The sequence below is a fragment of the Malus domestica genome, chromosome 15 (assembly GCF_042453785.1).
Source record: "Malus domestica chromosome 15, GDT2T_hap1".
NCBI lineage: Eukaryota > Viridiplantae > Streptophyta > Magnoliopsida > Rosales > Rosaceae > Malus > Malus domestica.
In genome coordinates this window covers 34774880-34791158 of record NC_091675.1, presented here as the reverse complement: position 1 = coordinate 34791158, position 16279 = coordinate 34774880, and the positions used below count along the sequence as shown (strand labels likewise).

The following is a 16279-nucleotide window of genomic DNA, read 5'->3' as shown; positions in this document are numbered from 1 at the left end:
TTATATGAGACGGCTCAAACAATGATGTTTGCCCTTGATATTAAACTTGATTAGTTTAACATGTGAAATGTCCGTAAAGTATCATCATATGATTGGTTTTAGGGCACATTTCCAACAGAATGTTCTATGAGCTCGATCTTAAAGACGAGCACCTTTATGTCTATTCTATGTAATTGCATACTAGTTTGAGACATACTACTGAATACGATATAATCCAGTGTTTGTGGATGTTCAATAGTCATTTCCATAATTTAAGACTATACATATCTCAGGATTGAGACATCTTGGCAATCTCGTCCCTACTACTTAAGTTATTCCTTGGACTCATCCTTATCAATAATAGATCTTTCCTAATCTGCTATTATGTTACACGCTCCATTGACGGATGTTCTCACTTGCCCTTTGTTGTCGATGACTCAATAATGGGTTTCCACGAATAACCAATTACGTGTTATCATGTCAATTCCTTTTCAAGCATACTTCAACATAATGAACCTTCCTAATCCATTATTAGATCAAGCACTCGTTTGACAGTTATTCTGACTTGTCCTTTGTTGTTGATGACTCAAAATTGGGTTGCTAGGAATAACCAATTATCGGTTGCCACATCAATTGCTTTTTTATACTCCCACACTCCATGAGTCAACCAAGAGGATTAGAGACCAAGACTCGTCATGAACACGTGTGCAAGCTAAGGAAATAGCTCTACAGTCTAAAACAAGCACCATGAGCATGTTATAGAAAAATTCTAGAATTTCTCTCTGAAAGTGATTATTCTGTGGCACTTGCAGACTCCAGTTTATTTGTCAAAGCTAATGGAGGAAAATTAGTTGTCGTACTGGTGTGGATGACCTAATCATCACTGGTGATGATAATATAAATTCATCGAACAAAGGAGAATTTTTCAGTTGGCTTCCAAATGAAATAACTTGATCAGCGTAAACACACTTGGGCTAGAGGTCGATCACACACAAGAAGGGATATTTCCGTGTCAACTAGAATATGTAAATATTTGTCACGGAAATTTAGGATGCTTGAATGCAAGCCAATATTAACACATAAGGAACCCAATACCAAGATGTGCGCACATGAAGACAAGCTTAGAAGATGCAACAATGTATCTACAATTGGTAGGTAGTTTGACCTACTTGGCTCTGACTTGACCTGAAAGTTCTTACATAGTTGGTGTGATGAGTCGATACATCTAAAATTCAAAGAAGCCTCATCTAGAAGTAATTCGGCGAATATTGAGATATGTAAGGAGTACAACTGAATGTGATCTCTTGTACAAGAGGTGAAGGTTGTAAGATGGTTGACTATTGTGACGTAGATTTTGCAGGAGATCATGGCACCAGACGATCAACCATTGGTATGGCTTCAGAATTTGTTCTTAAGTAGTTTCATGATGCAGTAAGAGACTACCAACGAAATCTTTGTCAACTACAGAAGCAAAGTATAGGGCAACATCAATGGAAGCTCAAAAGATTCCATGGTTGGTACAGTTAATGAATTATCTATAACAACTAGTAGATTATTCAATGTCATATATACTACAACAATCAATTGGCTGTTCGTTTCACGAGTTATCCAGTTTTTCATGCGAGAACTAAGCATGTGGAGATACACTACCATTTTATCACATAGAAGGTTCTACAAGAAGAAATTGAGATGCGCAGAATAAACCAGATGATCAAGTTGTGGACTTGTTCACAAAAGGTTTGAATACCGGCAAGTTCAAAATGTTTCGTCGTCAACTCAGCATCGTGAAAATAATGAGTTGGCGTTGAGGGGGAGTGTTAAAGATCAACACCAACCAATTAAGCCCAGCCCCTCATAAAAATCTTTTTGTGTTCTCTAGATAAATGTTAGAAGATTCTTTCATATGCATGCATGGATGCAGATTCAACATAAAAAATTTCTATACAATTTTAGCAAAGGAAGTTAGTGGAACTAGCTAGATATTTCTAGCGTTGTGTTTCCATGCTTCTCCAAAGTTTCATCCATGCCAAGAAAAGGAGAAGACATCCACCCTATTTGAAACAACCAAGAAGTGAGTTCTATTCTAAATGTGAGAGTGAGATATAAGGTTTTTGTGAGGAGTGTGAGTGTTCCAAAGTTTGTCTCTAGAAAGTCAGAGAGTGTCATATCTTTTAAATTGTGTCTTTGAGAGTTTGTGTGTTGTAAAATTAGTGAGTGTAATACAAGTAATTTGTTTACTTGTTTTGTCTCTCCAATACTTGTATACTCTAATTTTCTCAACATAGTCTCTCTCTAGAGGCAATTATTTTACTCTCTTTCCCCTCCCCATTTTTTTCTCCGCCCAATTTCATCACAACTCTCCCTTATTTTCTCCGTCAAATCTCACCACCTATGCCCATCATTTGCTAAAGTAACCTTCATTTTTCCATCAATTATTCATCTCTAGGGCGAAAATCAATACTGAATAGGTGGTCGCCCAAGAACTCTTCAAATCTTTGCTGCCATATTGAAATAGCGCAACCGGCAGATAGGCGAGCATCGTAGATAGGAAGGGTCGAGAGGAAAGAGAACGCAAAAGCAAAAGTCAGTTTTAATAGTATTTTAAGTTTGACTTTCTCCCTCCATTTGGGCTACGTTTATCTAGCAATTGTTCATTTGGCTAATTTAGCATTGAACATAGCTAGGTTGTTGGAAGCAAAGTTTTCTCAATACTAATTTAACACTAAACATAGCTATTTAGCGTCAAACTTAGTATTGTAAGTTTAACTTCTGCTATTTTTTGCAACATAAAATGCAAATAAAAAAATAAAAACAATTTCGGAAATCAAACATGTGATGAAATATTTTGTTGTGCAAATGTTTAATGCACGAACATATTTCGTACTTAGAGCCGGCCCTGAGGGTGTGCAAGTGGTGTCTCCGCACAGGGCCCCTAATTCGGAAGGCCCCCGATCCTGATTTAATTTTGCCTGTATAGATAGTATATATATTTATATTTGAAATGATATACCAAATTCTTCTCGCGGTGTAGTTATCTTCCGCGTCTTATTCATGGATAATGAACTAGGTTCGACTATATCCAGAGGCTTTTTTGTGTGTTTTATTTTCATTTCTTTTGTGTTTTAAAAGCATGAGTTGTGTTTTATTTTATTGTTATTTAAAGCATGGCGTTTCTTTTGTGTTTTATTTCAATTTTTTTGGTATTTAAAAGCATGAGTTGTGTTTGATTTTAATTTTCTTTTGTTATTTAAAGTATGGTGTTTCAAACCCAAAAATATAGGGATGTAAATAGATATCTAGCCACCATATTCTTATCTCAATTATATACAATCATAATTAAAATGTAAAAGAAAACATAGCAACCAAAATGTTAGACCCTCTAAGGGGTTTTTTTTTTGGGTATGCAAAAATAAGGAATTTCAAACCCAAAAACATAGGGATGCAAGTAGGTACCTAACCACAACACCAATCTTTTTTTTTATTTTTTACCTCAATTTATACATAATAATAAAAATTAAAATGTAAAAAAAAAAACGCATCAACCAAAATTCTATACTTTTTAAAAGCCTCCTTTAGAGTCTCGCATAGAACCCCAAAATCTCAGCGACAGCCCTGTTCGTACTGTAAAGTTTTTTTAGACGAAACGTTTTCGTCACCTGTAGACCTTTGCAATGCAAACATTTCGTTGCCTCAATGTTTGCGCAACGATAAAGTTTTCTCCCGAAACTTTCGCGTGACGAATTCTTTCTTCGCATTTCTTACCTGTATTTTGTCTTGTAGACTTCCTTGCATGACGAACTGTAAATATTTTTCCCACAAACCCTTGCGTCTCAAACTTTGCCCTATTAATTTAGCACAACGAAGTTTTCATCGCCCAAAAATGCAATGTGTACAGGCATGCATGCATGTGTGGGTGAGATAAAGTTTTCGTTTAGCTGCATAATTTTCTCATATGGTTTTCTGTCTCTCTGGGGACATCGGATAAAATTTAAACCATACAAAGAAGATTAGTGTGGCTCTTGTGCAAGGATGACACTAATAAATGGAGAAATTAAGTATTAGTCTTGTTAGCTTTTGGTACAGATCGTTTTATTGATACGTTTATAACAACAACGATATGAACATTAAAGTAGAAGAGTAATTTAGCTAGCTAGCTACTTCCTGATTGTGATAAATAGTTCCAATCCACTGCTTTCACTAATTACTCATATCCCAAATCCCAAATAGAAGTTGAATCGTGGTCGTTATGTAACATCTCTTCAGAAGAAAGATTTGAATCCATGTTTCCCCTTCGGATCTCAAATGCTCCATCCATAGCTAGATCATCATCATCATAAATACCACTTCCCCAATAGCTTGCTGATCCATAGTCTCCCACTTTAGTACCAGACACCTCCCCACCAACTTGCTCATTGATTACAAGTGCACCATTGTTGTGATCAATCTGATTGACCTTATCTAGCTCCACATCGATCCAAGATTCTGAAGTAACAAGTTAATGGAGGGTGGTGCCGTACGCGGTGGATCTGTGTGTAGGTGCAGTCAATTTGTATATGTATATTTTTTTTTTCAAATATAAGTTTGCATGCATGTGGGACGCATGGTGTATCCATGGTTACCAAATTTGATTGCCGAGCTAAGATACTTATCCATTCCAAGATATATAAGTTGTCACTCCAACTTGAATGAATTAAATAATCTTCTACATCTTTTCATTCGAGTTGTAGAGTTGTTTTTAGGCCAATTTCAGATTCTGTGGACGTGGAATAGGCCTACGATGACATTGTGATTTGTGACGACGAAAGCAAGCTGCATCATCATGTTCAATCTCCAATCTCAAAGATTGAGACCATACATGCGTAAGAAATCGCTATGTAAAGAAACGAAAATTATGATGTGTTTGCCGTTTGGTTTGGATACAGGAATATATACACTTCGTCAACTGTCCTTGATATTGTTCATGTCCCGTAACTTCTCTACATTTTACACACTAATCGAATTTCAAACATGATATTCACTAGTAGGAAAAACAGCTTGCGAGATGATACTTTGCGCGACGACGAAAATTTTGTCGCTTAAAGTATGTTTGTGCAACAAAATTAGGAATTCGTCGCGCAAATGTTGAAAACTTTACGCAATGAAGGATTTTTTCGCACAAGGTATCTTTACTCAACGAATCAAACCCCTTGTCGCGCAAAGTCCTTTAAGTAAACGCGGGTAAGAAGTTTTTTGGCGCCAAACCATCGCGCAACAAAAAATTTCCCATGTAAAGATTTTCGTCATGCAAAAGGAATTTGAAATGGTCTGTGCACATTGAAGTCATTATATTTACTGTGTACTTACGAAGGGTTCATCACGCAAGGTTTTGGGACCAAGGTGTGCCACCAAATGTTTGTTGTATGTATAAACAACACAAGTGGCGAAGCCAGAAATTGACAGAGGGAGAGGCGAAAATTAAATGAGTAAAAGCAGTGGCGAAGCCATAAATTGTCTGACAATAAAAAAACAAATCGTCAGTGCAAATATGAACCCTAAAAAACTTGAGTTGTTTCTTTAAACAAATTCAATATTCAACAAAGACAGTAGTAATCTTGTGAAAACAAACCTGTCTTTTGCTCATCTTGTGGACATCATCCTCCTGCCACTCTTGGTACATCGAGAAGAATTCCAATAGCAATTCCGAATCCACAATACTTATATTGTCAAAACTAATAAATACAAGCAACAATCTTGTAATAAAATATAAACTACGATAATTGAAAATTAAATAGTAACAATGATAAAGAAACGAGACTTCTCTTTTAGTCATGGATTATCACCTCGTTGGGCATGTTGTGTATTTGAATCTCGTCCACATGTCGAACTTCGCTATTCTCCATGAGTGAAGGGTTTGTGAAGCCCAATCGAAGATGAAGTTGGATTGGACCCAGATAAGTGGTCTGGCGCAGCACAAACCGATCCCTCTTTTGCCCAATACTTGATTAATCCTTTTAGTAACCCTTCATAGAATTCCACACACACATTCAGCTAAATCGACTACGCTACAAAATTCCATTAAAAAAATCAAATTATAAACTAGGGTTGTACTTGAAGAAAAAAAAAAACAAAGTCCAACAAAAACAAAAACAACTCAAAATTTATGTCCGAATTGGTGGACCTGCGTTACTTACATTTTGGGAAGAAGATGATTCGGGTCGTTGGCGCTCGATTTTGATTGGTGTCGCCGTTTGATTGGGGGGTTTTTCTTCAGTGTTGTGGACCCGGGACTGTTCCGTTCGAATATCAAAACCACACATGTAGGACTTCTGTTGGGCCTATTGGGTTGGGTTCGTTTGTTTTATGTGGAATGTGAAATCATTTCAATTCATTAACGTTTACATGTTGACAGGGAATATTAAATTATTTTAATTTTTTTTACCAGGATTAACACGACGTTGTTTTGGCCTAGATATTTCAAAAAAAAATTAGAACCTACGCAGCAGCAGAGAAGCCGGAGAACCAGTCGGGTTTGCATCACTTCCAATGGGACCAGTGGGGCGGAATGGCCGCTCCTGGACTTATTTCCAATGAGGGGAGGGCCGGGCGCCCCTCCTTTCCTTTGTAACTTTTCCCTTTTACCAACACTACAGTGTAGACTCTAGTGGTCTTTTTTTTTCTTTAACTTGTGAAGGGAGGTCTTAATTTGGATTTACTTGTGTGACAAGTTCAATACCCCAGTACTATCACTAGTTCATTGTGTGGCTATTTGGGGCTTGAAATGTTAGATTTGGGCCAAGAAGAAATAAATCAAAATGGAGGGACGCACTTTTGGCCCAATGGTGATCTTTTAGGTCAAGTGACTTTATCAGCACAGGAATGGACAATTTGATTGAGTCCTAATGGAATTGGGATTACTAAGGGATCAAACTTAGCAGTGGCTTGGTTGAGTCTTGAATGAAGTGAAATTGTTAAGGTCAGGATACGTTTTTTATAAGATTCAAATCATTCCAAGAATCCAAACTTATGGTTGGTCAGATGGGGAGTGAATTAAATGCATAAACAGACTAGGTTCATAATCCTAGTTTAAGCCAAAGAGACCGAGACTAGAAAGAGATTTTGTTTCGGTACAAGTGGATTGATGAAATAACATCAAGGATATCTAGGTAGTTGCCGATGAGGCATAGCCCTAACAGGACTCTACTTCAGCAAGTTTGGTCATCACAAAATTCACCCTTATAAATAGAAGTAGTTCTGCAATGTACAGAGAACCTTCAACTCAACGCTTTACACGAAATCCTCGCTCTACATGAAACCTTATCATACCCTGAGAAAAATACTAATGGTCATAGCCCCATGTCAACATACATTCAGTTTGGATAAATAGCATTGTGTTGGTAACTAGTGACATCAGTTTGGATTAACATCATTGGATATGTAGAATCAGTTGGTTGAGAAGTATCGTTTGTTTGGATTAACAACACTACTTCAAGTTTGGTCGGTTACTCGCAAAGGGTATTTGATTTTTTCACCGAACAAGCTCATTTCATCAACTTTCTAGCAAAGTGAGGTGTTCTATAATTGGTTACTGCCATGTGCACTTCAGATTTCGACATTAATAGGCCGAACAACATTCACAATGAATACACTCATTTTCTTTTAGTATTTTTCTCCCTACAACCTCATAATGATTCGGTGTACATATATTTTCACAAATACAGTAGAAGTTGCCAAACCTGGTGTAGAAGATCTTGAACTTAGTAATGAATTGCATAACCTTGTCTTCATGTTCTAAAATACTAGCCTAAAAATGTTCCTTCCTCGGTCGCAGTTGCTTGGTGGAGAAGTCAATAGCACGTTTCGCCACCACACCACCACACTTATCTTGTTGCCTTGACCGAGCTCAGTAACGAGTTAGAACATCCACATAAATCAAACGACGTAGTTAGCTCAGTAGTTACTCAACGTGCACACTACGCAGGCTTTATAATTTCTAAGATCATCATTTTGACACGCTAGTGGGATCAAGTGCTAAAAAATGACAAAGTCCATGACCATGAAACTCGCTCTATTAAGAAGAAAACAATGACGGGGAAAACATCAACAAATCAGACATCTATAACCTGGAAATGTGCCATATAGCGTAGAACTAGCACATGATCTTCCTACTTCCGTCACGCTAGATTTGCGGCATGCCAAAAGGTGAAAATAAATCTTGGCAACCAGAAATTAACTGCGATAGCTATCGCAATGACTACTAAGCGTACCAATTTTGGACCTCCAGAAGGGATGGTCAAGGAAGACAACAATGAGGAAAATGAGGCCTCGAATGTACTTCCTAAAACCTTTATTCGGCCTAGGCTCGCCGAACACACCAGACATCTTGAACTTACATTGGAACATGAGCTTGGTCTACTTAGGTATGGTTTGGGGTTGAGGTGTTTTAAAAACAGCTGGTAGAGTTTTTGGTGTTTGGTAAACACCCTAAATTAGCTTTTTTTTCAAAGTTTCAGATGAAAAAAAAAGCTAAAAAGTGGAAGCTGCAAAAAACAGCTTCAAAAAATGGCTTATTGTGGAAGTTACCAATATTGCTCTCCTTTCTCCTTTCTTATTTCTCCTAATTCCTCTTAGGAGGAAGAATAACGTCGTGGCCAGACGACATGTACGGCGTGGCCAGAAATTTCAGAGGAGCTGCCTCCAGCAAGCCTGCAGCGCCGATGTCGCACGGGTTGAGTCCGAGTCCCCCGATTCCATTGGTGGTGGAGCTGTCGGGAGCAACTTACTGAAGGAAAGACTGGTGGTCCACGAGCGCAATCATTGAGCATGATAGAATCAATTATGCAGCCAATTTTATCCTCAGAGTATGAATGATAAGCAAGAAGCCTTTCCACCATAATCTTTTCATCTTCCTCCGTTAGCTGCTCACCATCCATATATGTATCAGACTGCAGAATCTCCTTGGCCAACTAAAAAGCGAGCTCGATGTTGTTTAAAATCTCTCGTTCCTTATCCTTCCACTTTCAGTAGTCAGGGTCGTCCCAGCGAGGGTACTTCGGCGGCTCTTTCACGCACGGCCTCTCAGCGGGGACCTCTCCACCGAAGACAATGGACTCTCCAGTCGAGTTGACTCACTTGCCTAACTACACCATGCCCTGTCGCTCTGGACCGCAAGCCTAAGGCCCATGCGTAGGTGGTGGACTTGCGCACAGAGGAACGAAATTGTACGCAGCAGCAACAGGTTCAGAGTCGCTATTCGCGTCATCGTCGTCATCTTATTGTTTGAGTTGCATTAAGTGTTTGGTTCTTAGGTTTCAGCATATTCATGGTGGAAGTTGTGAGGGTTTCACGGTGGTGTGATGAAAAAGCGAACGACGTTGTGGCTTATCATAACACATCTAGTATTATAAAAGGTCATTTCACACAATCACAGTTGTTTTACATAAAAGTTTACTAAACACTATCATACTGCTTTTTTTTTTTCCAAAAGCACTTTTACAAAAAAAATTACCAAACACTCTACTATTTTATTTCACAGTTGCTTATTCTCATAGCACAGTAGAATCAGCTTTTTTTCATAGCACAATAACACCAAACCAGCCCTTAGTCTCAAACAAGATATAACAAATCAATACCACGAGGGTTAAAGCAGACTCATAAGGAAACAAATCCCTTATTGGTAGCATTATTCACTGAGATTCGATAAACCAGATTGGATGCCACTGGAAAGAAACATGCACCGAGTGAGGGTCTTGGCTTCATTCGTGCAAGAAAAATGCCCTGGCACTAGCAAGAAAAATATTCATTAAGAACATGCACTAGCAATAAAATTACCCTTATTTTTTTACAAATCATTTTGACTCATCGTTTATTAAATTAAGGACTTTTTGTCATTTTAGTCCTTATTTAACAAAATTTTCACGGAATGACTAAAATGATTGATGATGGATAAATTCAGAGACCATTTTTATTAATTTCAAAGTTTAAGAACCAATGTTAAGAGTTATGTCATTTGAATGACAATTTTAACTAAAAAAAACCATCAATATAGCATTTACTCGTGCATAATATTCTTTTCAGTGTTCTCACATTCTAGAAATCATTGTCAATCTTGGGCCAATTATGGCACATCCATTATCTATATATAAGAAAAATGAAGTTTTAACGAAAAGCCCGCGGTACTGTTTACTTTAACGAAAAACCATATTTTTACACTAAAAAGTCAAACCTGATACTATTCATTTTACCCTTTATTTTGTTCTTATCATTAAAACTCAAAGTTTTCAAACCCTTTTCATTAGTTTTCCTTAAGAAAAATCGCATCGGTAAGCAATGGAAAGCGAAGACAGATTGCAATAAAAGCTTTTAATAATACAGGCGCCAAGTATAGAGTGACGTCAAAAGGTTGCCATGAAAAGATTATAAAGGAATTAAAAGCAGTTGCAAAATGTACCAATTGTTATTTTCTAATTTCTTAAAGATGGAAAGAATGCTTTGGCATCTACATTGTAGTGTTTACTAAACAAACAAGAACATTTTTGCTAAACTTTGCTTCTTTTTATTTTTTCTTTTTGCCTTTATCTTTGTTCAAAGACTAAAGCGCCATGAGTGAGGACTGCATGAAGGGCCTCGTTGTACTATGTACCTCAAAATAGACTCATCTGTAAACAGATGGATATTTTAGCCAACAAAAAGGAGAGTAATTTACACCAGCAACTTTAGCAGATAGATAAACAGTTCTTAATACGTTTATCGAATCCATCCATTTTATTTTATATCATTTAATCACTAAACGATCTTATACTTTGTTGAATTTTTTTTTTTTTTTTTTTTGTAGAGATAATCTTTACAAAGTGTTTATAATATGAATGATTTTAATCATAAGCATAAAGTTCCGTAAATCAATCACTATTAAGGAGGAACTCCTCCAAAACCATAAAAGAGTCAAGTTAATTCCAGTTTTCATGGCATAGATACACGGTTAATTCAAGTTAATACAATATTATGGGGAAAGAAACTTACATATGTCGTTATATTATTAACACGAAACAGGATGCTGAAGGTGTGCTCCATACCATATAAATCCTTATCCAAAATTGTCAAACAACCCTACCTTATCTTCAAGGGTTAAATAAAAATAACCCCATTATCACCTTTGATCTGTTTCTGGCTTCTGGTATGAACACTGGCGATGCACATTTTCATGCAAATTATGTCCACTTTGTATCTTTGGGCATGCTAAAGTACCACTACAGCTATCATGCCCTTTTAACAAGACAATTCACTATAAACAGATTACTATTCAATATTCATAAAGAATAATAAATAGATTTACTACATATAAAAATAAATAAATAAATAGATTAGTATTCAATATCATACCCTTTTGAAAGATTAATATTTAATTACTTTATAGATTTTGTATATGCTGGAATATTTCAGAAATTCATCCATGAATATCCATAGCATGCCTAGTCAGAACACAAAAAAGAGATAAAGAAGATAAAGAATATTCCACTGAGTGCCCTTGCATGTTCTCCTTCAAGCTCTTCACATTCCTCCCTCCTCCAACTCCATAGATTTTTATACACACAAACTTTAATTTTGAGAAATATAAATAAGGCCAAATCGGATAAATGATCTATGTGGTTATAAGGTGTTTGTACCATACTTGACCAATCCCGAAACTACTGAGCACCGGTCAACGTTATACCGTCAAGGACCCAGAAGAGTTTCCCTCCAACCAGAAGGCCAATCACACAGAAGCCAATCACAACACGACACGTGTCAATGTCAGAATGAAACTAGAAACTCTTTTCTATAAATACAGATCATTCTCTCACAATATTTATGAATGTCATTTGTATTAAATCATTCACTAGTACTTACAAAAGGAGAGCTTGAACCTATGTACTTGTGTAAACCCTTCACAATTAATGAGAACTCCTCTACTCCGTGGACGTAGCCAATCTGGGTGAACCAAGTACATCTTGTGTTTACTTCCATGTCTCTATCCATTTACATACTTATCCACACTAGTGACTTGAGCAATCTAGCGAATGTCACAAATTTAACACTTTCTGTTGTACCAAAATCCTAACTGATTTTGTGCATCAATATTTGGCACCGTCTGTGGGAACGACACTTATTCCCACTCTCTTCAGCTTTGTTAAGCTGGTTTCCACCATTCGTACACTCTCTTTTGACCAGGCATCCCTCTTCAACATGGGGAGCAAAGGAAACCACAGCACGCAGAATGACACCCCTCTTGCACTTGGTGCGAGGCAACGAAAGAAGGAAGGAAAGAGGGTTGCTCTTCAAGCTAAAGTCGATGAACTAGAAATTCAGAACAATAAGATAATAATGAAGAATGAGGTCTTCCATGAGCAGTATGAGAAGCTCTTTGAGACGCTCCACGAAACTAGGCGTACTCAAACACGCGAGCTCGTTACCCCTGTGGACATCAACCATCATCTGGGTGCCCCCCAACACGGAGGGTCACCTTCCTTCGACATGGGTATCCCTGATGAGGAGCGAGCTAATCATCAAAACATTGATCAACATAAGACTTCTCTCAACCTAGCTGCTTCGAACCAAAGAAGGAGAAATGGAGGAAGACACATCCTTACAGAAGGAGTGGAAGGATCGAAAGCCGTCTTTCGCGACTGTCGAGATTTCCTAAAGCAACGTCGAGACAATCCCATCCATGTAAACTCGAAGATCAATGACCCAAGGGTCTTTGAAAGACTCGGTCCCCTCCTATGTCCCAAGCCGGCTACCAATTTGAGGAAGGGGCAACAAGTCCTAGAGAAACGCAAAGGTATAGGGGACTCAGAGATGTTCCGACAGACATACCTTGGAAGTCAGTACGACGAGTCCAAGGAAAAATCACATGCTCTTGATCAAACCTTCATACTTCCAAGACAAGATGGAGATTTACGAAAGAAAGCTCTAGTGGTACATGACTCCACTCAGGACCCTCTTGTCCTACAACTTTTTAATGAAGTAAACAAGTTGAAGGCCGAACGACAAGCTGAGATACTTGATTGGAACCAACCTAGGCCTGGCCCTCTTACAAGGAGGATCCTCGACACCCCCTCCAAGCAAAGACAAAGCAGAAGCTTAGCTTGCAACTCTATACTGGAAAGGAGAACCCAATTGAACATCTTAACCTTTTTTAGTCTACCATAGCATACAGGATGCACACCGACGAAAAACGATGTCTTCTCTTCCCCTCTACCCTCTTTGGTGGAGCTCTAAACTGGTATTGCCGTCTCCCACCTGAGACGGTAGACTCATTTAAGGAATTGAGGAAACTGTTTGTTTCTCAACACATTTTCCAGACCGATCGCTTGCACTCTGCGGATGACTTGTACACTATTCGCCAGAAGCCAGACGAGTCATTACGTATGTATGTTGGCCGCTTCAGCCATGAGTATTCCCGTTGTGCCGAGGCAGATGACAAGATTGCCCTCAAAGCCTTCACGGTAGGTTTACGTGACTGTTTCTTCAAGTACATGATCAATGTCAACACTTGGAAGACTTTCTTACTCTGAGGTGATGGCACAGGCTTACAACCATGCCTCTGCCAAGGCAAGAACATATAAAGGGAAAACCCCCACAGCCATCCCTTATCAGCAAGTAGGGAGTGGAAGCCAGATCCAACCAAATGAGAAGACCTTGACCTTCCAAACGGCAACGATGCCTCCCCCTGCCTTACTTAATACTTTGCCAAGTCAACAGACATATCAATCTCAGGGCAAAAGGAAAGATTTCCATCCTCACCAGTCTCATTTTAATAAAAGGAGTAAGGGACACTACCGCGATAACTAAGGGTATCGCCATGATAATCTTCGACCCCAGGCAGTTAACACAGTGTGTCAAACACGTGTCAGGACAGCCCCTACCCCGATGTATGAGGCATACACACCTTTGAACGCCACATGCGTGGCCATTTACCCCAGCATAGCACACTTGATACCGAAGCCAAAACCAAGGCACCCGGATTACAAGCCCACGAAAAACACGGGCACGTTTTGCTACTACCACGAGCATAACAGCCATGAGACGACGAGAAGTGTATCACCTTTCGTGATCATATTGAAGCTTTGACACGTGAATGAAAAATTGATAAATTCCTTCTTCACCCTCCAAGGGGTAACCGTAACCAACGCCAGGTAAATGTGATATATTCCATAAGTGGTGGCACACCCATATCTAAATCTTCCAACAGGGCCATGAAAAATAGTGAATGAGCTTTAAGGTCTGGCCACCAAGTGTTTCACATGGAAGATATCAGGGGAGGTAAGTATCGAAAGCCTAATTGGGATCCAATATGTTTCTACCCTGAGGAAGAAAGAGGTATCATCTACCCTCACAATAACCCACTAATCGTGAAAGCTCACATAGCCAACTTTGAAATACGATGAATCTTGGTAGACACGGGGGCTTCGGTCAATATCATGTTTGCTGAAGCTTTCAGGGCACTTAATGTAGCTGAACACTTGCTCGATCGTTCGATTTCCCATCTGATAAGCTTCTCCGGCGATATCGTGCAACATTTAGGGAGCATACACATACCTTTCACCATTGGTACAGGCCCTTACACAGCTACCATTACCACTAACTTTCTGGTGGTTGATTGCTCAATGGCATATAATGTCATCTTCGGACGCACAGGCATCAATAATCTCAAGGCTATGGTATCCACACATATGTTGTTGATGAAATTTCCAACCCCCTATGGCAGTGGTTACATTAGAGGAGCTCAACTTAGTGCACGATCATGTTACAACACTTCGGTCAAGCAACAACACCTGCCTGTGCCCAAGGAAACCCTTTCTATACATGACCAAGTCATAAAGATCAGCCCAGACGAAGCCAACTTGGAAGAGGACCAGACAAACCCTTTTTATTCATGTTGGAAGCACCAAGCACCATGGCTACGGAAGTGTACAACTTACAACAGGTGGATAGTTGGATTACCCTGATTTATAGATTCCTTGCTTATGATACCCTTCCAAATGACAAAGTCCAAGCTAAGCAGATTCGTTACAAGGCTACCCGTTACTTGATCATTAATGACCAACTCTACAAGTGGGGTTTTAACCTACCATACCTAAGATTCCTTACGCCCGCAGAGGCGGAAACTGTCATTCAGGAAATACATGAATGAGTCTGCAGAGATCATGCTGGATCTAGATCCCTAGCACACAAGGCTTTTTGCCAAGGATATTACTGGCCAACACTCCACCAAGATGCCATCATAATATCCCGCTCATGTGATAAGTGTCAACGCTACACAACTATTCCTCATTCCCCTCCCAAGCCGCTCACTCCTATGATCAGCCCTTGGCCCTTCGCCCAATGAGGACTTGATTTGATCGGCTCAATGCCTGCAGGGAAGGGCAAGGTTTGCTATGCAATCGTTACAGTTGACTACTTCACAAAGTGGGCCAAAGTAGAACCCTTGGCAACCATTACTGAGGCAAAAAATAGAAGACTTCGTATGGAAGAGCACCTTTTACAGATTTGGCATTCCCAATGCGATAGTCACTGACAACGGACGATAGTTCGACAACAATAATTTCAGGATGTTCTGCTCTAAGTTCAACATCAACTTATATTTTGCCTCCCCAGCTCATCCCCAGTCTAATGGACAAGTTAAAGCCATCAACAAAATAATCAAGCGAACTTTGAAAACCAGCTTGGACAAGCCAAAAGGTTGTTGGCCAGAATTTCTACCTCAAGTTCTTTGGTTATACTGCACTTCGTATCGAACATCAACAGGAGAAACCCCATTCTCACTTGCCTTTTGTACAGAGGCAGTTGTCCCAATTGAGCTTGAGCAAGCAACGTTCTAAGTCCAGAACTATGTGCAAAGTGAAAATGACAAACAACTTACCCTCAACTTAGATCTAGTCGAGGAACACAAAAACCAGGCTCACTTGAGGAATGTCGCCTACAAGCAGCGCATCTCTAACTACTATGACTCAAGGGTCAAACCTCGTTCTTTCAAAGTGGGGGACTGGGTATTGAAGAAAAGATTACTCTGCGACAGAGTCTCGAGTGAAGGAACACTTAGTCCAAACTGGGATGGACCGTTTGAAGTTGTTAGCATCAGTCGCCCTGGCTCCTACAAGCTTAGAAACTCCAATGGCAAGACCCTTGGCCATCCATGAAACGCTGATCACTTGAAGTATTATTACAAGTAAACTCACATTGTACAAGTGTTAAGCTTCAGCCGTTTGGCATCCTATGTAACAAAGACTGTTTAGCATGAATTCAATAAAGAGGTGATTTAGACAACTCGGTCATAATCCTCTTA

The 16279-nt window shown here is 39.1% G+C and overlaps 1 non-coding gene across 1 annotated transcript; it reads left to right on the top strand.

Annotated features, from left to right (window-relative positions):
• Positions 1 to 3941: 3941 nt before the first annotated feature.
• LOC139192624 (U6 spliceosomal RNA) lies at positions 3942 to 4044 on the top strand. Its single transcript, XR_011576838.1, has one exon. It is a non-coding gene; the product is annotated as a U6 spliceosomal RNA (small nuclear RNA).
• The last annotated feature ends 12235 nt before the right edge of the window (positions 4045 to 16279 follow it).